The sequence below is a fragment of the Zeugodacus cucurbitae genome, chromosome 5, assembly GCF_028554725.1.
Source record: "Zeugodacus cucurbitae isolate PBARC_wt_2022May chromosome 5, idZeuCucr1.2, whole genome shotgun sequence".
Taxonomy (NCBI): domain Eukaryota; kingdom Metazoa; phylum Arthropoda; class Insecta; order Diptera; family Tephritidae; genus Zeugodacus; species Zeugodacus cucurbitae.
This window is the reverse complement of record NC_071670.1, coordinates 10,524,614-10,550,859: the sequence shown is the minus strand read 5'-3', so window position 1 is coordinate 10,550,859 and position 26,246 is coordinate 10,524,614. Positions and strand designations below refer to the sequence as shown.

The following is a 26,246-nucleotide window of genomic DNA, read 5'->3' as shown; positions in this document are numbered from 1 at the left end:
AAATAATAATAAGAATGCATTAAAATCGATTTCAGTAACAATATACAGAGGTACTCAAAATTATTTACACATCGGACGTTTTTTTACAAGTTTCACATAAAAAGCTTTCGCTTGTTGTTGTCGCAGGGTAACAAAATGCTATGTTGTTGTAAGCCCTGATCTATTCTTGAGCGAATGAAGTCAGTTTGGCAAGAATAGCTAGAAATATGGCGGAGATATACTCAAATGAACTGAAGACTTGCAGTAGTCAAAAGTATTTACACACAACTTGAAATGGATTATCCTGTTGTGTTTTAATGATAATTATCAAATTTTAATGTTCAGTATAAATTCCCATTCTAAGACGATAGATTCATAATTGGTTACATTACCATTGGCATCAATAACAGCCTGCTTTATGGTCCGAGTTGATTCAATCCAATTGTGCGCTAAGTTAACATTTAAATTTAAGTAAGAAAAATTTCCCCAAAACATCATAATGCCACTCACGACACTATTTAGCGTCTAAAGTGCATTATTCTTCTTCTCACGTGGTAAATGGATAAAGGGTTTACTAAAGAAGTCCTGGAACTAATAATTAATAATAATAATTAATAATTTATTTGCAAACTACATGCTTTAGAATGTAATTTAAGCCAAATGTGAGGAAAATCGCTTTTTTGGTTTCGGAAATATTGACCACTTTATGCACAACGTGTGCATTTATATTAACTTTATTTAAGGTCCTGAGCAGTGTAGCATCACTAAGGACTAATTGTGGGATTTTGTATGACAGTTCCTACTAATATTCTATATTATCTTGGAATTATCACAGGTTTCTGCCTAGTTAGTCCTTTTTAATAAAATTTTAAACAGTATTCCTTAAAATTTTATAAATTTTTACTAACTCCGAAGCCGAAACACCAGTCTTAAACTTAGTAACAGTCTTCAATCTAGTTATAATCGATAATTCCTTTGTTTTCGACATTTTATTTACCAATTTTTATATTTTAAGGCCGAGTTAGGTTGTTATGAATGCAAAAGAATCCAATTACTACTCTTGTTTAAACCAAATCCAAGGATAAAGGCTAAATCGCCGTGTGTAAATACTTTTGACTACAGCGAGCCTTCAGTTCATTTGCGTATTTCTACGCCATAGTTCTAGCAATTCTAGCCAAACTGACATCATTCGCTCAGGAACAGATCAAGGTTTACAACAACATAGCATTTTGTAACCCTGCGACCACAACAACAACAAGCAATAGCTTTTTGTGTGAAACTTGTAGAAAAGCGTCCGATGTGTAAATAATTTTGACTACCTCTGTATGTTTCCACTGCAAAATTTTAAACATTATGACAATGTTTATCGAAGTGAAAGCTCACATAAATATTTAAAAATTCAATTCGATTCAACTTACACCGTTTTCCCCAAATTATATTTTTTTATTATAATTTATCTATCCTGTAAAGAATAAGTATGAGTAAAGCTTTGGGCGTGGTTCCACCGCAAAATTATAAACTTGACTATAATATAATCTTTATCAGTTAAATTTGATGAAAGCTCTGATGAAAACGTGTTTATTTATTAGTTATCTCACAAAAATCGATGAGGTGCTTACATGGTATGAAAGATGATAATAAAAAATAGAAGAACATAACGTTAATATCCCTGTATCGTTAATTTCTGTGTGTTTGTGCAATATTTTGATTTTTGAAGTTACAAATCGCTACTTTTGCAAAATATATTTACTTAACTACTTTTGCTTTTCCCATATTAACTTACTTAGAAATACAAAAGAATTCTCAGCAGACCTTTTTTGTTTTGCAAAGAGATTACCTACTTACCTAATCATCGCGACCTTTAACTATCTGTCTCTTTCTTGACTTCGGTACGCGATAGTATAAAAGCGGAGGCATCAGAACACTTCCTTTAGTCTACACTAAAGTATACTATAGACAACAAACCGCGAGTTCTAACAGTACAACAACACAACCTTTTGTCACACCATATCAAGATCACTTCGCTGTCTACTTACAATGCCCTATTTCCGCTCCAACTACACCTTCAGCATTGAGGGCAACACGCGCACCTTTCATCACCGCTGGTGCATGGCCGGTCGTACGTATGAGTGTGACGCGTGCAGCACTCAGAAGATGTGGCGCCCATTATATAATGTTGCAGAGTGTAGATGGCGCTCAGCAACAACTCTTGGAGATCTCGAACGTATGTCGCTTTCTACGCACCGATGAGGATGATCGTGTGCACATCTGCTCTAAGTGCAAGGCGAATTTTACACAACGCACTAAGTTACAGCTACATAAGGCGCTCGATTGTGGACGCGGTTTTGAGGTACTACAACTGGCCAGTGATAATTTGGAGATATACGAGAATTGCCTGCAAATGCGTTGTAACAACTACAACTGGCCGCTTTATGGTATAATCGAATAAGGAGTGTGCATTTTATAATGATAATTGTTAAAAAGATTTTAATTTATTTAAGAAAATATACGAAAAAGTAAAAGATATATTTTTTATTTTATTTTCATATTTAGTAATTTTTAGTACTTACTACTTATGTCGGTCTTTTTTCGAAGAAAGAGTATTTCGTGTCCGAATGTTCATTGAGGTTCTTATTGAATCTACTCGAATCCGTTTCTCTGCAGTCATTGGATTATATATGTATATATTAGACTGTTTAAAAATTCTCCCCTGACCAAGATATCTTCACGTTATATTCAAAAGCTTTCAGTTCCAGACGAACTGAAAACGTTATCTGTTATGCTGACTGCATATTTTTGTATTTCACAGATTGAAGTAAATATATTTGGGAGCCCAGATCGAAATCTGTGAGTGTTACAAAAATCTAACACAACATTATATTCTCAAACTTTTACAGAAAGTTCTGGCGCTCATTTCTTTATAACACAAGTTTATAAAGACGATGTGAAAGCTCTAGGAGATCCAAAACTTTCTTTTTCAGTTAATTTGAAGTTTTAACTATTATTAGTATTTTAATATTTATCTTGAAAGTTTTCGAAATTATCAAAGCTCTTTAAATTGACTTAGCTTTAGCTTCGCTTAAAATTTGTACTTTTTAGTCCTATTTGTATATTGTAATTAATGTTTAAATATCTATTTTATTATAATACAAATAAACCTGTGTGACGGAAAAGCTGTCAAAGCTCTAAGGAATCGAAAACCATTTCGGTTATTGTGCAGTTATTATTAGTAAATATTATTTAGTCTGGCCTTTAATTATTTAGCTATTTAGCATTAAAGCTTTCGAAATCATGAAAGCTCATAAAATCGGCTTCGTTTGTGTTTGAAACCGTACTGTATTATTGAATTATTTTTTTATAAAATCTGTAATCAATAAAATATGGATTCACAATCTGTACGATAGAAACGCTTAGAATGCTGTGAGGGTTTTAAAAGCTTTCGATTCACTCATATTACTTCGGTATATCAAAAGTATTTCCTAATACTAAATTGAAAATGGAGCTATAAAAGTTGTGCTTTTAAGAGATTTTAAGATTTTGAAAGCTCATTTAACAGTCAACTACGTTTAAAAGAGTTGATATTAAGCTCATCAGTACATATTTTTTCTTACACAATACATTTCTTTTAACAACACTGCGAATTCTGACACCAAAAATTCATCGAAAGATCCTTGAAAGCTTTAAGCATTACAACAATTTAACTTGCAATACATACTTTTTCTTATATCATTATTTTCATTATAATTTAACTTACCTCTTATAACCGTTCTTAATTCAAATTCAAATCATTTAGACTGTCTTCCCATCACTATGCAATTTATCACTTTCAGTTCCTTCATTCCTGTCATTTAACAATTACCGCCAATTTCTGTGCCAATTAAATTCAAATTTAATCAGTTCAACACGAAATTTCGTCGCGGATTAACTGTGATAGCAGCGCTGCCAGGTGCTGTTGATGTTTGCGGTGGCCACCACGCTAATTAGCTGGCATAAGCGACAGCTGTCAGGTTAACTTACCACTTTTCCTTTGGTTTATACTCACCATCCACCGCAGGACTGAACGGAACTTAAGCGAAGCTTTTGCTCTTTCGTATGTTTGCAAATTTCGCGGCGTTTCCTTGACGCTTAAATTCATAAGTAAACTTTTGCGAAGGCTTCGCTTAACTGTTGCGTTCCTAGGAGTGTGTAATTATTATTTGATAAAATAAAATTATTTAAGGTAATTAGTCATTTCTTGGTGAATATGTCTTAAAGAGGATATAATTATAAATTCATTTAAGCAAAAATTATGCAAATTGGTTCAGTATATGTTTCGGGCAAATTCGTATGAGAAAACCTTTTCGACGAATAAAATATGATGGAAGCTGAGATTTTAATATCGATTTAAAGAGCTTCAGATTGTATAATTAGCTAGCTTTCACAAGCAAAATAAAGCTTCTAGATTTGTTGTAAAGTGTTTAGTGTTTAGTTAAACAGCTTTAAAAAGCTTCCATACCAAATTCAATACCTACAACTTTTATTTAAATCTTTATATTTAAGAAATATTAAGATCGGTTTTACTGCATAAAGTTACGTAAATTATTTACTCTTAAATTGATTATAACATAAATATAACTCTTTATTCTATTAGCTTGTATCAATGTATCTAAAAAGCTCTAATCATTTTGTTTGCCCTCTAAACTTTCAAAACTATACAAACTTACTATTAATATTAAATCTATTAAAGCTCGTCATTTGGATATGAAAGCTTTTTCAAATATGTTTAATAATGTTTTATACAATATTTGAGCTTATGAAGCTTTATAAGCTTATGAAAGCTTTTAAGTTTCCAAATCATTATGCGTGTATTTTTACATAAAAATAATTGCAAATAAATTGCGAAAACTGTATGTGTAAACGAAAGCAAAAAGCACATGGCTTTCCGGAAAGCTTTGCCTACTTTTCAACCAGAGAATCTCGATTTGTTAGTGAGAAAGCCCAGTCGTTTAAAAAAGAGATTCTTAATTGATGGTTGATCTAAGTGTTGTTTCCATCTGAATATGAGTTTAGAAGATCATTCTTCAGGTCTTATATTAAATCGGTCGAAAATCACTTTACTTTTATAGATTAATACCTGTAATTTTAGGGAACGGTACTGGCACAGCTGAAGAATAAAAGTGTGATTTTTTTTTAAACTAACCGTAAATGTACCTAAATCAGAGTGCTTTGTTAATGCACAATGTACTTAAGAAACAGTCAAAGTCCTTTTCAAAGTTAACGCAAACTTTTCTATCTCTCTCTCACTTTTCCACACTATCAATAATACTTTTTCTCTCAAATTTTTCGTAATATTGCTATCTCTCTCTGTCTCTCATTCTCTGTCTTACTAATGCTTCAAATATTCCCAAAAATGTTAAGTCTCTTTGGCTTTGAAGGTTTAGGTAACCCACTAACAATGCGAAAATACATATTTATAGACAAACAATAGTTACCGCTAGCCAAAAGATCTACACACTTACATTACATATTATTGTCCTTGGCAACTGCCACCGAAAGGATTTACATAAGTAATTGCTGTGGTATTTCAAAGTTCAAGTCCATGATGCAATTAGAGTTAAGGACAAAATGAAATGAGAAATGCAAATGACAAAGAAAATGTGCAGTTAAGTGCTGTGAATCAGGATTGTAGAATACTAGAAAACGAAGTTGACACTTGTGTCCAAATTTCGAGATTGGTGTAGAAAGATGAAGAATTTATGAGTCTTCACGGTTAATGAGGCCAATTAACTACACTGCAATGGTTGAATGGCCATACAAATTATTAGTTGAGAAAATGAGATCTTAAAGACCGCATATGTGAACCAACGGTTAAGATTCCAGGAACTGGGTGCAAGTGTCTCCGTCAAGTTTTTATTAAGGAATTCGCCGTCAATAAAAACTGTCTTCAAGCGATAAAATATCCTCTGTAAGATGAAATTCGACTAATTATATATCACAGTTCCTCCAACATGTCACAAGATGGACCCTCATAGGGACACTATCCGATATTTTTTTTGTTAATTTGGGTGTTGGCCTTATACACTGTTAACTAACTGTAAGCTTAATAATTGTATCAATTTTCGAGATTGTAATACTTTTTCATATTTTTCTTCTATGGCGAGCAATTCTAGATCTTCATTATAAGCTTTTGAAAATATGATATGTCACTTCATTAAGCTTTTAAACACTATAATTATAACCTAACAGGGAGTTTTATGGTTTGAGTTTCGAAAATTGGTCGAACAAATTGAATTAGAATTTATATTTCTTCAATTCTCTTAAGTCCCCTAAGCTCTGAAAAATTAAAATTCATTTTTCTCATAGAATTTCGAAAATTTGTTTTCGAACAAAAATAATTGAATAGAAATTCGAGATTTTCAATAAATTTTATGACTTCAATCCATTAGAAATTAAAATACATTTTGCCATATTTTTAGATTTTAACATTTTTATATGCGAAAATTAAATTTCCGAATATTTTATTTCATCTATTATAAGTATACAACAACTTTCGTCATACATTTGAAATTTATTTCAGGTAAATATACTTAATTTTTAAACACTGTAATCTAATGCAAAATAGTAAAATATGAATACATTCAATATTTCCAATACTTAAACCAAAATTAAATGAGCAGATGACAGCAGCAAAGATTGCAACCACACCAATGTCACCTCACATTGCCACATCCTCAACCGCCTCCGAAGTGACAGTGGTAGTTGTAACAGTAAAGAGCATCGAGCATCGCATCGAGAGCGTCAGCTGCCTTGACAATTGTGGCAGCTGCCGCAGTTTAACTTTCACTGTCAGCTGTCAGGAAACTGTCAACTTTCGCCTGGGTATTTACCTTTCACAACAATAAAGAAAGTATGCATATTATTGTTATTATTGTTAGTGCTTTGATCCAGTGCAACGTTGTCACGTTTCGCGAAATTGAACACGCACAACGTAACGTAATCTCTCACCCGCTCTCTTATCAAGTGTGCTTCCTTGAAAGTTGTAGCAAAAGTCGTAGGGTGTTGCCTCAAGCGTACGGCACGGCACTTGGTTGACAAAGTTTAAACTCATCTCATTTAATTTTGCAATTAAATTTTCATTATAGTCACATTTCGTCAGCGTTTGATGCTTAAATTTCGAACATGTAATTGTGTCACTCTTTTTGTGGAAGGAGTCATACTAGCGCAGCGACAAAGTCTACGTGGGGCGAATTGTCGTATTGGTGTAGCGGCTGTCACCGAGCGTTGATTTTTGAACTTCGCATTGCCAGCTCACGGCGCTGTACACGTCCCAGTAGTCATATCAAATAGAATGGTGAATCAATCGCAAAACTTTAATCTTTATAGCGAAAGTCGAGAAAATTAACTTTTTAAATGCACTTCCGTATGAGTAGCTGAAATGAGAAGAATAGGTGGTAGAGTGGGAATTTAACAAATTGATGCATAGAGAGTTTTTGATTTTTTTTTTTTTTAAGTTAAATAAGAATCCTAATATTTGGTTTATAATCCGAGTTTTAGTCATTAATTCCCGAGAATTTAATAAGGTTGTTATTAAAATTATGTGTAGGTATATGATATGAACATTCCAATTGAATTCGATATTTTTTGGTACTAATTCCGGGTTATTTTCCTGGATTGCTTTTATATTTTAGTGCTCTTATTGTTGCCAAATAAGTTTAAATATACATTTCTTTCTTTATTTCAGATAAAAGCTTGTCTCCATATTCAAATTATTATCAACTGCTGAACTTCATTTTCGGGTTAGAGTAAGTACAGTTTATATTTTTATTCCTGTGATTACTGAATAACAGTGACATATTTTTATTTTATATTTACTTAATTATGAAAACTTTTCGAGATTTAGAAGAAATTTCGGGATTCAAAAAATATGTTAGATATCATACCAATGATACTTGAAACTAATTACAATTACAGACAAAAATATTTATTTTGGGGGTATACTTACGTAACCCTAGATTTACTCTCAATATGGAATTGAAACCGCGTTAGTTTTATATCGGCGAATGTTTTTAGTAAAAATCTCATACTTCGACATTTTGATTTCACTCTCATTGGAATTATACGAGCATTTTTTCGAAGAGGCTGTATATCTACTACTCTAACTGGATAGTACAATTTTCAGTAGTGAAGTTGAGATACATTTAATCGAGGTAAGAACACTCCAGCATATACAGAGGTAGTCAAAATTATTTACACATCGGACGTTTTTTCCAAGTTTCACACAAAAAGCTTTCGCTTGTTGTTGTTGTTGTCGCAGGGTTACAAAATTCTATGTTTTTGTAAACGTTGATCTATTGCCGAGTGAATGAAGTCGGTTTGGCAAGAATAGCTAGAAATATGGCGGAGAAATAAGCAAATGAACTGAAAACTCGCAGTAGTCAAAAGTATTTACACACATTTTTTTTTGCGTCAAAAGTATTTACACACGGCGATTTAGCCTTTATCCTTGGATTTGGTTTGAGAAAAAGTAGTAATTTGATTCTATTGCATTCTTAACAACCTAACTCAGCCTTAAAATATAAAAATTGGTAAATAAAATATCGAAAACAAAGGAATTATCGGTTATAACTAGATTGGAGACTGTTACTAAGTTTAAGACTCGGGTTTAGGCTTCGGAGTTAGTTAAAATTTATAAAATTTGATGGAATACTGTTTATAATGTTATTAAAAACAAGGAAACGAAGTATTGCAAGGACAATTTAAAGATAATTGGGCGGAAACCTGTGATAACTCAAAGAGAATGCAGAAGATTAGTAGGAACTGCCATACAAAATCCCACAATTAGTCCTCTTAATATTGCAGCATCATCGAATCAGCATATTGCATGAACAGCCAATGATGCTACACTGCTAAGGATATTTTAAAATATATATATATATATATATACATACGTTGTGTATAAAGTTGACCACTTCCGAAACCAAAAAAGCGATATGCCTCTCATTTGCCTTAAAATGCATCCTAAAGCCTGTCGTGGACAGATAAGGCTGATTTTTTGTTCCAGGGCTTCTTTAGTAAACGCTTTATGCATTTACCACGTGAGAAGAAGAATAATCAATTTAGACGCTAAATAGAGTCGGGAGTGATGATTTTTGAATTTTTTTGATTCTTTGGGAAATTTTCCTTACTTCTGTTTTGGAGATTTGGTACTAATTTAGTGACCCTAAATCATCCGGATATATCAGAATTCACATGACCATGCCATTGTAGTGGTCCGTCGGCCTTTTCCAACTATTGACTGCATTTTACAACAGGATAATGCTCCATTTCATGAAGGATCTTTACTTTCAAAAGTTTTAAATGAAGCATATCAAGTTGACCTCCGCACATCCCTGACCAAAACTTTAGTCAAAATGTTTGGTCTTTCGTTAAATATCACAGGACAATTGATATAATAACCGAAATTAGCGACATTTGGTCTAAATTAACTGTTAACTTAGCGTACAATTGTGTTTAATCAATTCGGACCATAAAACAGGCTGGTATTGATGCCAATGGTAATGTAACCAATTATGAATTTATCGCCTTAGAATAGTAACTTAGACTAAACATTAAAACTAAAAAAATTATCATTAAATAAGAACAGGATAATCCATTTCATGTTGTGTGTAAATACTTTTGACGCAAAAAAAATGTGTAAATACTACTTGACTACTCCGAGTCTTCAGTTCATTTGCTTATTTCTCCGCCATATTTCCAGCTATTTTAGCAAAACCGACTTCATTCTCTCGGGAATAGATCAAGGTTTACAACAACATAGCATTTTGTTACCCTGCGACAACAACAACAACAAGCGAAAGCTTTTTGTGTGAAACTTGGAAAAAAACGTCCGATGTGTAAATAATTTTGACTACCTCTGTATATTCAGAAAACATCTTTTGAAAGGTCATTCCGAAAAATATATTTTCTTATTCGAAATATTTGAACTTAAGCTTCGAAACTTGCCACCGTTCATTAATAGAGAAACTTGGAAAAAATGTATTCGCTCTTGTGATAGAAATCAGACTGAATTTAGATATACACGTATTTCCTGAAATTAGTTTACCCACTGTTGTCACTACAGTAGGCGAATATTAAAACGATGTGACAAATTCCACTAAAATGCTTGTAATTGCTAATAACGTTCACGTTGCTGCCGTTGTTGTTGTTGCTCCTTTTGTTGTGGTACGACTTAAATGGCATAATGTTTACTTGTAGTCGGTTTCATGCTGTGATATTCCAAAGATTGCTGCTGCTGTTAATATTGTTGCGTTTACCTGGAGTATGCATCATGCAAAATTGGTGTTGTTGTTGCAGATACTATAACACCAGCCACATCATCACCACCACCATCACCTGCTGTTGATAGCGCCAAATCCATAACAATCCTTTTGACTAATAGATCCTGAAATTTAATAATTTCTAAGGCAATCAATCTGTGTGAGAATGGGAGTGCTTGAGCAAAACAATATAAGGAGAGTGTGGTAGTGTGATGAATTGAATGTGTTAAACTTGAAGTGCATTTAGTTTAATCGGTTTAAATTTAATTTAATTACTTTTGATAAGACAAAAATACTATGAGGGTCCAATGGTGGCGGTTTTGCAATGAATTATATTGGATAACAGAAAATATTTGAGTGCATTTAAAAGCTTATGAATATTTTAATATTAAGGTGTAGTTATTGGGGAACTTTTTCAAATATAATACCAAAAAAAAAGAATACCCAGGAAATTTATAAATAGTAGTCCAAAACCAGAAAGCGATTTGAGAAGAAAAAGTTCATAGAAAAAATCAATGTGAATAAAGATAAAGAAATGAACTTTATGGGTAAATCAAACTTTTACGTACCAACAAACATAGTTCCCACAAGTTAGCTTCCAGCTTCAAAAGGTTACGGGTTTCAGCAGAGGTCACTATCGGATGCAGTTTTCTCAATGGTTTTGGATTAATCGGCATAAATTGATTGAGCCGTGGAATTATAGTCTTGGATGGAAGTCTATTCCGGGAATAGCACATAACAAGTTTAGCTTCAGATGTCGTTTTTAGCAAAAAGGCGTCGTTTCACCTGCCACCTTTGGTGAACGTCGTGCTAAAAGGCATATCTAACAAGCTAAATTAGAATTGTCGAGTTTTAATCGGATTATCAATTACAAATGGCTGGCGAACTTAGTTTAGTCAAGGTCAGATAGGATGCTGCAGTATGACATTCCTAATGATTCTCTAATCCGGAGCATGAAATCAGTGCAGTACATAGAAGGTGGTCGCTTATCATTCCAACTCAGTATACTCATCTGCATTGGACCCCAAATAGACGACATAGTGGATGCACTTCTGAACAAGAAGTTTCTGATTAATAAACATCATCATCGACAACGAACAATAATTGGTCGACCTCACCGTGAAGGTTCGGATCATTCCACAATCGACGTAGGATCGTAAATAGCGATATAAGTTGAAGGTTCGGATCATTCCGCAGTCTATTCAACGGTAGAGAACCATAAATACGTGAAACGCAATCTTTATAGCGGGGGTCGGACCACCCAGTTTCATCACTTCAGAAAACCCTTTTCTACCGCCGGAATGATTTAATGCCAATGTCTCCATAATGCCTTCTTAACAGCTTGCATTATATCTATCGCATTAGTTCCAAATCTATTTATAGTGTTTCAAAATCCTTCGCTATTTTCTTTGATAACCTCAATGGTAATACCTTCACAACATATGAAGCTGTGCATTGTAAACGCTGCAGTGCTATATTCAACCTCGTCATCTTCATTACGTAACCCAATACCGACATCGCCGACAGCTGTTAATGTCATTATCAGTGACAGCATCAATGGCATTAGTAGCTCGATAGGCCTACTACAGCATAGATGAGCCTCCGCCGACATTGACCCAGCGTTGCATACGGAGCTTTAGCTGCCGTCATGTCATTTGACTGTTGTTACAGCAACATGCTGTTAGGCGGCGACCGCAACTTGTTGATGGCATGCCTGTTGTCGGCTGTGTATGTTTCCGTTTCCACTTTTGCAAGCAAAGCAACATGCACAGCATCTGTGTCATGCTGCTTTGGCTGACATCAGCAGCAGTCGCCGTATCAGTTCCTAAAAACTGCGCTCCGCGATAACGGTGCACGGGATTTGTATAATTTTGCTCCGTTGAAACTGTCTTGCGATGTATGTTGTTGTTGTTGTGATGATGTGTGCTCATTTTGCGTGTATGACCAAGTATTTGGATCACTGACAACGCCCCTGCATTGCCACCATCACCGGAAGTTTCTATGGTGAGAAATGAAATAATAGAAATGAGTCTCCGGCAAAGAGGAATGTTGTCTCCTTATAAAAGTGTATACTATTGCTTCAAACTTATCGATGTAATATCATCGTATTTTCCGACAAGTCTTTCAATTGGAATCTCCTGTTCTAACTCTAATCTAGTCAGGCTAACCGCTCAAGTAAAGCTAGTACTTCTGTATTGGACATACCTAAGTTCCCATAATTGGTACAGTATTGTTGTTAATAAACAGAACCCTATATGTATGCTTCGTAAAGTTTGTTTAAAATTCGTCTTTAGCATACTTTTAGGCACTTAATGCATTTTTATGGTTCAAATGTCGTTAAATCGATTAAACATTTTTATTTTTGCGCACTTTATATCATATAATCGCCATACAATTTTGTTCAACAAATTCAATCCGCTGAGAGCTGACTTTCCATAGCTATTTGCTTAACCTTCGCTCATCTGCCTTTCATGCAATTAACATTTTAATACATTCGTAAATATTTACTCAACACCTCCAGCAGCACCTCAGTTATTCATGCCAACATCCATATAAACATGCATCAGCAAGTATGAGTAAATAGTAAATATTTACTCAACACCTCCAGCAGCACCTCAGTTATTCATGCCAACATCCATATAAACATGCATCAGCAAGTATGCAATTGAGATGAGTGGAAGCAATGCAGTTCAACAACTTGTTGCCCTAACAACCCGGTTAAGAGCGAATTCTCACGGCTCAACGGCTGCCGGCCAATACAACTACATGTTGTACTTGTACGCCTAACATTCTTCTTCGGTCAAGTTACAGCTAAATCCCCAACATCATCAACGCTTAGAGACACACAGAGATACTTTGCCGTTGCAATAGAAGTGAATGGAATATATATTTATGTATGTATGTAGATGCTAGCAGCGAAGTGCAACATAATGCACTCTTCTTATTTTCTTTTTGCTTTCTTTGACAAGACTTAAACACATATTGCTTCAGTCGTCCATTAACCATTTATTATCCGGTTTACGATGTTACGTATACGCTCGGGAGCTCTATGTCTAGGCGCTGCCTACTTACTGTACATTTAGTTTGTGAAACTTTTTTAAGTTATGTAATTTTTTTCAGCTATGTGTTATAACTGTTGTTGCTGTTTGCTCTTGTGTACAGAAATTTAATACAGATATTTTGCTACTAAAACGTGGGAAAAGTTGTTTATGAAAGTGATTGGAGGTCTCTTGTGTCTAAATAGTTGGCCATTTTATTCTCGTTTTCAATAAAAGCCCAAGTTCATAATACACAACTTTAATATTTATTAAATATTATTCATGACTAAGTCAAAAGGTGTGTGCGTGTCGGTGTGCATGCAAACCAAATTCGATGTGCGCCGTGCAATCCATCGAAATTGATGTAATTTTAGCGCTCATCATGTGTTGGACGCTCACAGAGCTTTTGCAGTTCATGTTGAATGCGCTCTTGCGGTTATTTTGTTTACCACTTTAAGCCATTCTCGCTAAGCTGGTAAAGTCTACACCTGCCGACAACCAGTGATCGAGGTTAACCATTCAGCAATTCGCGTAGGTTTAACGCAATTTCAGCTTAGACCTCGCCAACTATGTGGTAATATAGTGCGTTTAGGTCTACAAGTAAATGGTAGGCATTATGGGTGGCAATTAAGATTAGCGTTAAGCGAAAATCAAAGTATTTTCATCACTTTGTAGCCGAAGCCTTCGTGGCAGTTAGGACATAGTACGATTATACGTAGCATACATTCATTCACATAATGATATATAATTTTAGATATTTTTTATTGCATACTTTCAGGCGATAACCTGTTATATAATTGAATTGTTATATATTGCATACTTTTAGGTGATGTAACAGAAAATGATAAAAAGTTCTAAGAAGAATGTAACCTGAGAGAACTCTGAGCTATAGTGGGTCTTTTGGCCCTTTGCTTCAGAGTCAAAAAGCCATTGAACTTTAAGCAAGAGTTTACAAGGCTACATCTACTGCTGGCTTTAAACAAAATTTCATAATTTTTGACAAAAGCCAAAAAGTATGCTATTATTACATAAAAATGTGTATATCCCGAAACTAAATTATCTAGCAAGTAACACAAAAAGTTACCTAAAGAGAAAATTTATGTTAAAAATATACCGCAATTTAGAACAATTTGCTATCATTTTTCCAGCTTCCTCATATTTGCATTGAAGCCTAAAGGCAAGCAGCCCACACATGCATGCGAACACATAAAACATTTTTAAAAAGCAATTAGGCTGTAGCTAAGGTCAGAACAGTGTTAATTAAAAATATTTGCGTATCGAGTGTAAAATAAAGAAAAATGAAAAACGGTAATTAAAAAAGTAACTTTCCAACAAAAAAAACTGTATAAACATATGTGTGCATGCTTTAGGGCGTTAATATCAAACCTTCTTAGGGACCCAACAGCAAATTAAAAAAGTAAAATTGTTAAAAAATATATCCCAAATTAATCGCTTGCTATGATGTGTGGAACAAAACCACAACAGCTACTTTTAGGCGTTAATTTGGTCGAATATTTGTGAAACAATTTTTGTTTAATAAAAACTGGAATTGTATGTACAAAAAGGTTATCTACATACAGACGAATAATTAGCAAAAAAATATTACCTACTTTTAGCTGCATAGTTAGGAAAAGTTGTTAAGCAGCTAAATTATTAAATAGAGTCATTCATTCATTCTAAAGTGAACCCAAAACGGTAAAATTAAAAAAAATTCAAATTAATTATACACATTAGTATAAATTGTGTGGTTCAAAAGCCTTCGCTATAAAAATGAGTAAGCAATTAAAGCATTAAAGCATACTAACTTCAAAATTTCTCAGTTTTTATTACCAGAGTGCCATATTTTTACAATAAAAAACTAACATTTTACCCTTTACCGTGACCGTTTAACCACAATTGGCCTTAAAAGCTTAAGCTTAGTTTTTGTAGGAGACCTCTGTTTTTAGTTTATACTTACATGTATTTGTACCTACAAATATTTATTTATTTTTTAGGTCTACAACTTTGCTTCCGACGTTTTCAAGCTTTGGTCGATTAAATCGTTTTATATCGATCTTGGACATTTGTGTCAACATTAACCCAACAAAATATTTGTAGAGATCTGTTTGCATCCCAAACTGATTCTCAACTGAAAATGTCACTTTTTGAGCCGAATTCTCGACATTTGCACGGAATACGCATGCTGCCAGAAAGATGGTCTACTTTTGAGTAGCTAGCGACGGCCAATATTTTGAATAACATTTTTGTAACCGTTTTTATACAAAAAAAGCCTTAAATTTACAAAAAAGCGGCGGAAGCAAAGTTCTAGACCTAATATTTATTTATTTTTATTTATGTGCACTTAAATTTTAGTTGCTAATATGAAATTCTACAAGCTCTTGGCTTTTAATTTACATTATTTGGCAAGCAACTTCTAGGGAAAATACACATCCACTCACCATTATTCTCTTTTCCTCAATTTTCGAAAATGACCGCAATTGCTTTCATATTAACCAAGAAATATGGCATATTGTTGTATGCTATCTGATGATTTTGTATTGTATATTGTATTTGTGTATACGTTTTCCCAGTGGAAGATTGCTTTAAGACATAGATTGCTCAGGTCGTCATTTATACAGCTGTGATATGACATGCATTGTCCTTTGACAACTGACATCTGTTTGACAATTGTCATATATCCCAGATTTGATATGTAGCTGTTTTCCGACTTGAATTTGACAGCTGTTATCTGACATATCCCAACCACCTTTGGACTTCATATTAGCAGGCTGTAATTTAACATCTGTTGATATTCGATATACGTTTAACAACTGTCGTTCACCCGATTTAACATCTACCGCTTGACACCATCTCACAGCTCTCATCTAAATCTAACTTGTCGTGTGCTGTTTTTTGGCATTTATTTCATATCCGTTTGTCATCGATCATGTGCCATTCATTTGACAGTTGTCATTTGTATTCTGGCCTTGATATTCTCTTGACAGCATTTACTATTTGCAGAACTCTTATAAAGCCAACCACTTTTCCTACTAGTATATATTAAATTTCAGATAATCTTCGAATTTACCTACTGTGTACCTTGTACTTGCATTAGTCTAAAACGACTACTTGTTATTTATGTTTTTATGACATTCAGCACAATTTATTTAATATTTAGTGTTTCGATAGCTATCCGGTTGTCAGTTTGGTGCTTACACTAAAAAGTTAACAATTCTCCTTAGAGCTCTTTTTACGTAGTCTCTGGAAACTCGGCAATTTGCTTACTTCGCTTGTCTCTTTGTACTCATCTGTATCAATGGAGCGCTGAAACAATAAATTGCACTTGTTTTCCCACCTTTTATTCTTCGACAGTTGCACATCTGCTTCCCAACTCACTCAGCTTTGACAAGCTTCGTACTTACCGCTATATATCCCATACTGCCTTAATATTTATACCCACTTTAATATGCTAATCTCCCTCTTCCGACACTACTTAAGCTCTCTCATTTTTTGTTGGTTACTCTCAACACAATTTCGATATTGTTTACAGCACCAAACTGTCATTTTTTACCCTTTTTGGTTTTTGACCAGCTGTTGCTACAAAACAAACAATGTTCGGAAAATGTTGGCAAGAGTTGCTTCAAATTATATATATAAATGATATACATAACAAGATGTGTCCGTAAATTATTTTTGAAAATTTAACCAGGCTGTGGAAAGGCTAAGCAATTTTTATATCATAATAATTCATTGAGTATGCAATATCAAAAACTTGTATGATTTCCTTTAAAATGTTAAAATAAATTTGTTGATTTAAATCCTATTAAATTCTGTAAGAAAAGTTTATCTTCAGATGAGGCTGAAAAAGTTTTTGCTAGAGAAATGCTTATGACTAATATCACTTTTTCCAGACCTACTCCGGTCAATAACACTCAAAATATGAGATTATAACTAATAAATTAATGCAAGGAGTGACCCACAAAAGTCTAACTAGGTGAACTGAGATAAACTATCAGCAAAGTGTTGAACTCTGTTCTTTCAGTATGGAAAGGAGACTGGAGAGTTGGTATATTCTTTATATGATTGTTGGCGAAAATTATGGACCGATATTACTACGTTTTTTATATCGATATAGTGGATATTTATATTTATATAAACCTAGCCAAAGGGACGAAAATTTTATCCTAAGAAAATTTAAAAATAATAATTTGTTTTATAAATCTCATATATTGGAATGGAGGGATGAGTATTCGCATATTCCATATATAGGGAAATTGGAATCTCTACAGATTTTGATAACTTGTCAAGCAAAGAAGTTGTCATTTTCCACTTTCATATATTCCTTAGTGATTGAGTATTGTAATGTAAAGTAAGAAAATCTATTGAAATTGAGTTGAATCCTCTGGGAAGTAGGCGTGGTTATACATTGTTCGTATGGTGGACTACATGAGCATATAAACTATAATATATAGGACCCCTTATAATCCACCAAGAATGCTAACAGATATACTGATATTTACAGAAAAAAGTCAATGTTGATTTCAAAATTGTTATGTTACTTATAGATATTTGGGTACTAGGAGGTGTCCTGATCCGATGTTATCCATTATCATCCGCTAAGATGCTCACTTCTCTTCTTTAAAGTATCTAACAAATTAACTGATATTTTAAGTAACATGTCAGTCATATCCACTGAGCTCCCCATATTCGGTAAACAGGCTCTTCACGAGGTATGATACGATTTCAGACATTCAATAATAAGATTCGTAACATCTTGAAGATACTGGATATTTAAAGTGTAGGAATCAGATGGAATTATACTAGTGTTATACGGATAATAGATTGGTTGTAGTCCAATTTAACCCATATTTGTATATTTGCATACGAGTATTACAAATTGAAGACAACTTCTCATAAAACATTTTCTATTATATAAGTTTATTCATATTTTTTTTACATATTATTTAAGGCAGTACACAGTCTGTTTTACAAGCCTCAAAAAATCAATTTTTTTGTTGTGTTTTAAATCTCTTCCAAAACTATCCAAGAATATGTCTTTAAAATTCCAGAGGACAATTCCAATATGCTTCTGCATATTATATTTAAAGTTGTTGTTGTTGTTAGTTAAAAAGAATTTCAGTTGCAAGTGCATATGCCACAAATACAATGTGTGCTCGCTCACTATCTTTAACATGCTACTAGCCAGTGCGTATGTGTGTTTATGTATTGTTGTCTGTTTGTCTCAACTGCATTGTGTTTTGTAAAATTTTATCGTTATATATGCGTATTTTAATTGGCCTCAAACTCCCACTGCTTCGGTCACTTCAATTTTGCATGTCTTTGTTGGCAAAATTACATCCCTTTGCTGATAATTGTTATGGTTTTTTCTACGCAAAATTCTGATTCGCACTTTCGCTTTAATTTAACTTTGTTCTGACATTTGATTTTCAGGACGATATTAATAAAACTATACTAAACAAAAAACAGTTATGAAAAAAAAAGAAAAAAAATGATTTCCATTATTCTATCTTTCCTCCATGAAAATAATGTAATACCAACGCACCAATTCGGTTTTCGTGCAAAACATGGCTACAGTGCCATGTAAATCTATTTACAAGTAAATAGAATTACTAACGAAATCAGAAGGGCGTTCGAGTATAGAGAGTACTGTTCTGCTATATTTCTAGATGTGGCTCAGGCGTTCGATAAAGTGTGGCATGACGGGCTCTTATATAAGATTAAAAAAATTTCTATTTAAAAAATATAAAATTTACTGTCAAAGTAGGAGACTTCATATCTGAAGAACGACCAATAAGAGCTGGTGTACCGCAGAACAGTGCTTTAGGGCCAACTCTATACATAATATATACAGCAGACCTTCCAACAGCTAGTAATGTTTTGACATCAACTTTTGCGGATGACAGAGCTTTAGTGAGCCGAAACAAATGCCCAATTATAGCATCAAGAGTATTAGAAGATCATTTGATTTTTGTCGAAGAATGGCTAGCAAACTGGTGTATAAATGTAAACGAACAAAAGTGCAAGCATGTTACATTTTCCCTAAGACCAAAAACGTGCCCGGCAGTAAAAATGAACAATATTCTAGTGCCTCAATCGAATGAAGTAGCATATCTTGGTATTCACTTAGATAGAAGGCTGACGTGGTGAAAACACATATCGAGCAAAATAACCTGCATGAAGATAAGAGCTGCAAATTTTAATTGGCTTCTAACAAAAAATCAAAACTTAGCCTAGACAACAACATTTTGTAACTTATTGTTAGGCTTCAAAGAGCAGATTCAATAAATAAACAAATATTGAAAAAAAAATTATTCTATTGAACTTTATACAATAAATATCACACAACGTATTAGTTAGTTTAATAGAATTGGCTTTGATTACACAAGCATTGTTACCAAAAAATGGCGAAATTTATTCACCCCTAATCTCCTTTCGCATATCTTGAATGTGGTGATTTCTGTTTTTCTAATTGACTTTATATCCTACAAATCACTCTATATTTGAGATTTCTTATATGAGAATATGAATTATATGAGAAAATGGGTGGACGAAGAAATCTGTCCCTCTCTCTCTTTCTCTTATGACCCTCTATATTTCGGTATTAAACATTATTTACTACTTCATTCCATCCCCTTTTAATTTTCCTTATTTTTATCTATTATTTTTTTAGCACTGGCTTTCCTATAAATTATTTAAAGACCTACATACTTATTATTTATTTTTCATTTAAAGTGAAAAAAATATTTCGTCATTTCTTCTACTTACCTTCGGCTTTCCAGGTTAATATGTGTGTATGATATTTATATAAAAAGAGTTTTGTTATTTTTTGCTCTCAATTTTGTGGTTTAATTGTTCGTAAACAAGCGCGCTTCATATATTTCGTATGGATTCGCTTGTGTCTTCTATCATTCAGCATTATGTATTTGCATTTGTCTCTTTGGTCAACAGGGCGTATGATTAACTTTTTGACTAACAAAGTTGCAGCAAAATGTAAACTTTTCTTTTCTGTGTAAAGTTTTATTTCGCTATCTTTATCTGTTCCTTATGTATACATTATAAAGTGAACGAATCAGAAGGATTCAAAATTGAGTTATATGGGAAGTAGGCGTAGTTGTGAACCGATTTCGCCCATATTCCACCAGTGTCATCAGGGTGTCAACAAAATATTTTATACCGAATTTCATAGCTCTTTATGTGTTTTTGGTTATCGCCATTTTGTGGGCGTGGCAGTGGTCCGATTCCGCCCATTTTCAAACTTAACCTTCTTTAGCAACTTTTGTTGCGAGAGTATAAATATAGCAACAAATTGCGAGAGTATTAAATGTTCAGTTGCACACGAACTTAGTCTTTCCTTACTTGTTTTTGTTTTATTTTCATATTTTTGCTATATTTGGTTTGATTACTATCAGCACCAGTTCATTTAATAATCGAAGTTGCCGAAAATAAAAGTGAGCTGCTTTTGGGCAGTTCATTAAAAACAGAAATGATGCCACCACAAGCTGCGTGGAATCGCATTATCAAGCTAATAGTACCCTGCCTTGCAGCCTCCAATTGTGCTGCTTCACTGCTGTAAGTCCTCTGTCGACAATTAATAATTTTTCAAGCGTGCAATCAAATAGATAAGTTGAAAAGTTAGTAAAGACATGCCCGATACGAATTGCCAAGCAAAGAGACGCATTAATCTTTTTGATGATGAATTCGTACGGACAAGTTGCAAATATTTGCGCTTCTTCGCATTCAAGGGTAGAAGTGAAACCACTTTGGTGTATGATTTGAAAATCACCGTCGAGTTGGCTAAAACTCAGGCGCAGATACCTCAGCTAACACCACTTACTACGTTGTATCTCCCTCTCTCTCACATCCACACTAAATTTTCATAAAGTCAGCAAAGCAAAGATAATAAAAATTTGTATATAACTTTTACTAATGCACTTAATTTGCAATAATCGGCGAAAATGTCGAGGCAATCAAAAGTTGCTTTTTTGTTCAGCTCAAGTGGGTAAAGTGTGGGTAATTAATCAAAAAGTAAATATGAATTTGTGCACTAAAGTTTCTTATTCGTAACAAAGCAGCGCAATAATGCTTAGGAGGCCAGAGCACTGGTAATATTAAGATAATTAAATTATATTTTTTCAGTGGTATGTTCGGCATTGCCCTTGGTTATTAAAAGAAAAAAAGAAATTTACAAATAAAACCTTGTTAAAATCAGTGGGGCGATACAAATTATTCCAACACTGGTATACAAATGTTGGGCAGTGTCTATTTTAGTGGTAACGTCGTTCTTTAAATACTGTGGTTTCGGCGTCCTTCGGTTGGGTGAAGTAACATCGTCACTCTAGTGAGTGAAGTATCAAATGGGTACTCATATATCTTAAAGTTCTTAGTTTTTCAAAAACTGCATTGTTGTCCGATTTGGCTCCGGCTAAAGCTTTCACCATTATCGAGCAGTTAGGCCCAGCAGAACACCTGAGGTTGCTATGGGAGATTAACGATGCATCCATAACCAATAGTGAGAACCATTTGAAAATTGTCGCAATTGGAAAGTGGAAAAGTGCTTGTAGTTCGTGAATCACCAACCCAAGATCTATAGAAGAGAAGTTTAAAAATTGCATTTTCTTTGAAAATCGGAGAACAATAAATCAATCCACCAGCGACTGCTAGGGACAATTTGAGTATTAATGTGAGTAGTGTCTGTTCGGTACATGGGTCTAAAAGCGACTTGCTCAGTATGTACTAATTATTATTGTAGTTTTAGAAGCGGTAGATCGAGTAATTGAGGAAGCTCGACATTAAATGCGTTAGTACCTCCGAAGAAGTACAATCAGAACTTAGGCATCCAATCCTTCTCAGAAAATCAATAAACAAAGACCTCAGATTCTTATGGCTGCGAACCGAAGCTTCCAATATATTCTAGTTTACTCAGGTGGCTACTATTGCAACATTTATAAACTTCAAGTTTGACTATTAGACTTCGGATTCATTCTGTAAATTTTTTATCTAATTAAGGAAATGCCTCCGTCTCCGACTGTCTGACTAAATTTAAAGGAAGGAAAGAAGTCGTCGAATGAGGTCGCACTCTTGTCATTGGATGTAATCAGAATGAATTTTAGTTTTATCCTTGCAAACCAACGATGCACCATCTTTGGTCATCAAGGTCTTTGAACCTTACCTTCATCTTATCAGATCTTAAATCATAAATCTTAAATCTGATTGATCGTATATGTAAATGGGAAGACGGACCTGGTATATTCGTTGCTCCTAAGTTGCTGTAACTGAACGCTGCCTTCAACAGCCATATGTTTACGTGGGTTACCGTTATCGAAACAACGTTTTGAAGCCGACTACTTGGTCCTACGACAGATTTTCTTCAGATGAAACTAACTTTCTACTTTTTACCTTAGCACTTAGAACTTAATTGTTCAATAAGCGAAAGAGTTTCTTAAAGGTGCATAGCATTCATTAATCTACATTTTTAATTGCTACATGTACATATACCCCCTTCCTCTTGAGTGCCGCAGCATAAAATGAATTAAATTTCCAATAATTTTACCCTCATTACTATACACAAAATTGTAATTTTACGTTTACATCCTTTTGCGCTCGCCGATAAAGCATAAATTGCAGCGGCAAAACGCAAAAGCTACAAAGCATATTGCGACAAAAGAAGACACGAAAATCTATGCAACAAAGGCTGCGGAGTGCAACCGCGTAGAGGAAATCAATCGCAACGAATACAGATTGCTTCGAGGACTTTGCCAAACGAGCAGAGGGAAATGGAATCAAAGGTAAAGATAGCTACTGATCTGGCGTAGACAAATACCGCAGCGCTTCGGTAGTAGCGACCACTATGTATAATGTGACTGCACAAAAAAAAAATGGAATCGACAGCTGCGTCAGCTTGAGACGCTTGTTGTGCCAGGGTGTTTGCGGTGATTAGAGGAAAATACTATCTTGGCTTTGCTTCCTTTAAACGGAGTGTTAAAATGTGGACTTTGCAGAAAAATTTCAGATAGATTAAATAAAAAATGAAGTATTTATCTTTGATTTCTGGGAATATGCTAGTGTCAAAAAATCCAAACGTGATCAAAGTAACCTCAAACTCACAGAGTTGTTCTAGCAGATCTTTGACATAAAACCATAGTTTTTCTATATAAACTGGGTAATTATATCAATACATCTGACATCTATTTTACGCCGTCTGTTAATAAAAATTAGATCTTAGTCCACTTTACTTTCAACAAACTTTCCTCAGCTGCTAATTGTTTTGCGATTATTTTTCTTCCCTTTCGTCTTAAATATCTATAAAGGCATTCGATTAAGCTTCTCTTTCATGAAGAAGTATTCACGAAACACACCAAATCCGCCGGAATATAGTATATAAGAACACAGTCATCTGGAGATCGGTATAGGCTTAACAAAATATCAATGAGAAATCATAATTTCATGCGTTTTTCTTCTGTATAAACGAAGACAAAGAATTATGCGAAAGTTCAAAACATACATAGTAGTTCCATCCCGAAAAAATTATATTTTTAAGTATACACTTCAAAACTGTACAAAAAATCCTTTGTAACGGACCCAGTCGCTGGTTTACCACTTTAAATGGGTATACCAGTGTGACATTTTCAAAAAATCAATTTTTTCCTTTTTTGCTTATTCGATGGTTTATACTTTCAAAAATATCCTGTGAAAGCAGTAAGTATCGTATCTTGAATAGTTTTTGAATGGCAGTGTTCTAAAGAGCAATCGCTCCCAGGTATAAGCAGCTATTGTCGAAACTTTAAATTCGTTTTTCTCGAAACGACTTTTCACAAAATAGCTGGCATCATAACTCAACGAGATATTGACCGATCAACTTCAAATTTAAACTGAATAGAATATATTTACTATACAATGACCTACGATCTCTTTGATTTGTTGAAAATTGTCAATTTGGCATTTAAAAAACGACCATTTTTGACCAAAAATCGACATTTTTTTCAGAACTACGCCATTCTGTTAATGTTTGATATTTTTAAATAATCGTGTGTCATTGTATAGGGAATATATTCAACTTTAATATTCTTTTTGAATTTTTGTGGTACAATTACTCATTCGGCCGGAATCATGTCAGCAGTTAAGGAACTTTTATTTAGCGCCTCCCAAGACTCCTTTATTTTTCAAAATGTTTGTAAAAAAAATCTTAAAATATAGTTGAAACGCCTTATTATGTCCAAAAAAATTCGGAACATTCGATCGAGTTCTTCTTAAAAAAAATTCACTAAAATCGCCTAATTTTTCATGGATTCCACTGGTATAGCCCCTTAAGCGAGGTAAAGGCGACTTCGCTTTCATATGCATAGGCGTTTGCCGCTTATTCCTACATATGAGTTCCCAAAGCCTTTGTGCGCATTTACCCGAAAAATTGGCAGCGCTGCAATTGCCTGGCTTTCAGACACAGCCAACATACGCACTTTTTCGCTTACGATTTTTCGTGAAATTTTCGAGTTTTCTTTTTTGCGCTGTTTTTACATACACACTCAGTATTCAGCTTCAGCTAACTGCATTTTAAGCGCAAAACCGTCGTCTGACCATTGCCCACTAACGCAGTACGGTGATGGTATAATATTTTGCATTTAAAATTTTTTGCTTACTTTTATAAAATTTTATATTTTTGGTTAGCTTCGAAAATTTTTCCTTTGATGTTTTTTACAACACTAACATACATACACATGCCGCGTCGCTTATGCCACTTTTTCTGGCAGGAAAAAACAGCTTTTGCCGCTTTATGCACTTTGACTGCTTTCCGCTCCATTTCACACCCAGTGATACACACACAGTCAGCCATCCACTTATATATATATATTTGGCGTAGGAACCGCTTTAAGCGATTATAGCCGAATCCACCAGAGCGCGCCACTCATTCCTCCTTTTTGCTTTTTGGCGCCAACTGGAAACACCAAGTGAAGCCAGGTCACTTTGCACTTGGTCTTTCCACCGGAGTGGAGGTCGTCCTCTTCCGCGGCTTCCTCCAGCGGGTACTGCATCGAATACTTTCAGAGCTGGAGTGTTTTCTTCCATCCGTACAACATGACCTAGCCAGCGTAGCCGCTGTCTTTTTATTCGCTGAACTATGTCAATGTCGTCGTATAAATCGTACAGCTCATCGTTCCATCGTCTGCGGTATTCGCCGTTGCCAATGTTTAGAGGACCATAAATCTTGCGCAAAACCTTTCTCTCGAAAACCCCAAGAGTCGTCTCATCGGATGTTGTCATCGTCCACGCTTCAGCGCCATACATCAGGACGGGAATAATGAGCGACTTATAGAGTTTGATTTTGGTTCGTCGAGAGAGGACTTTACTTTTCAATTGCCTACTCAGTCCAAAGTAGCACCTGTTGGCAATAGTGATTCTGCGTTGGATTTCAAGGCTGACATTGTTGGTGTTGTTAATGCTGGTTCCCAGATAAACGAAATTATCTACAACTTCAAAGTTATGACTGTCAACAGTGACGTGGGAGCCAAGACGCGAGTGCGCTGACTGTTTGTTTGATGACAGGAGATATTTCGTCTTGTCCTCATTCACCACCAGACCCATACGCTTCGCTTCTTTATCTAGTCTGGAAAACGCAGAACAAACGGCGCGGTTGTTGCTTCCGATGATATCAATATCATCGGCATACGCCAGGAGCTGTACACTCTTGTAGAAGATTGTACCCTCTCTATTTAGTTCCGCAGCTCGTATTATTTTTTCCAGCAATAGATTGAAGAAGTCGCACGATAGTGAGTCACCCTGTCTGAAGCCTCGTTTGGTATCGAACGGCTCGGAGAGGTCCTTCCCGATCCTGACGGAGCTTTTGGTGTTGCTCAACGTCAGCTTACATAGCCGTATTAGTTTTGCAGGGATACCAAATTCAGACATCGCGGCATAAAGGCAGCTCCTTTTCGTGCTATCG

The 26,246-nt window shown here is 34.6% G+C and overlaps 2 protein-coding genes across 2 annotated transcripts in view; one reads left to right on the top strand and one right to left on the bottom strand.

The window, feature by feature from the left end:
- Positions 1–26,246, bottom strand: part of LOC105219828 (kelch-like protein 17) — a 79,340-nt gene that overhangs the window by 25,049 nt on the left and 28,045 nt on the right. The gene's annotated exons all lie outside the window — the stretch shown is intronic.
- Positions 7,707–26,246, top strand: part of LOC128922222 (circadian clock-controlled protein daywake-like) — a 205,704-nt gene continuing 187,164 nt past the window's right edge. The window contains exon 1 of the mRNA XM_054232024.1: positions 7,707–7,760. The gene's annotated coding sequence lies outside the window, so the exon portion shown is untranslated. The remainder of the gene's footprint in view (positions 7,761–26,246) is intronic.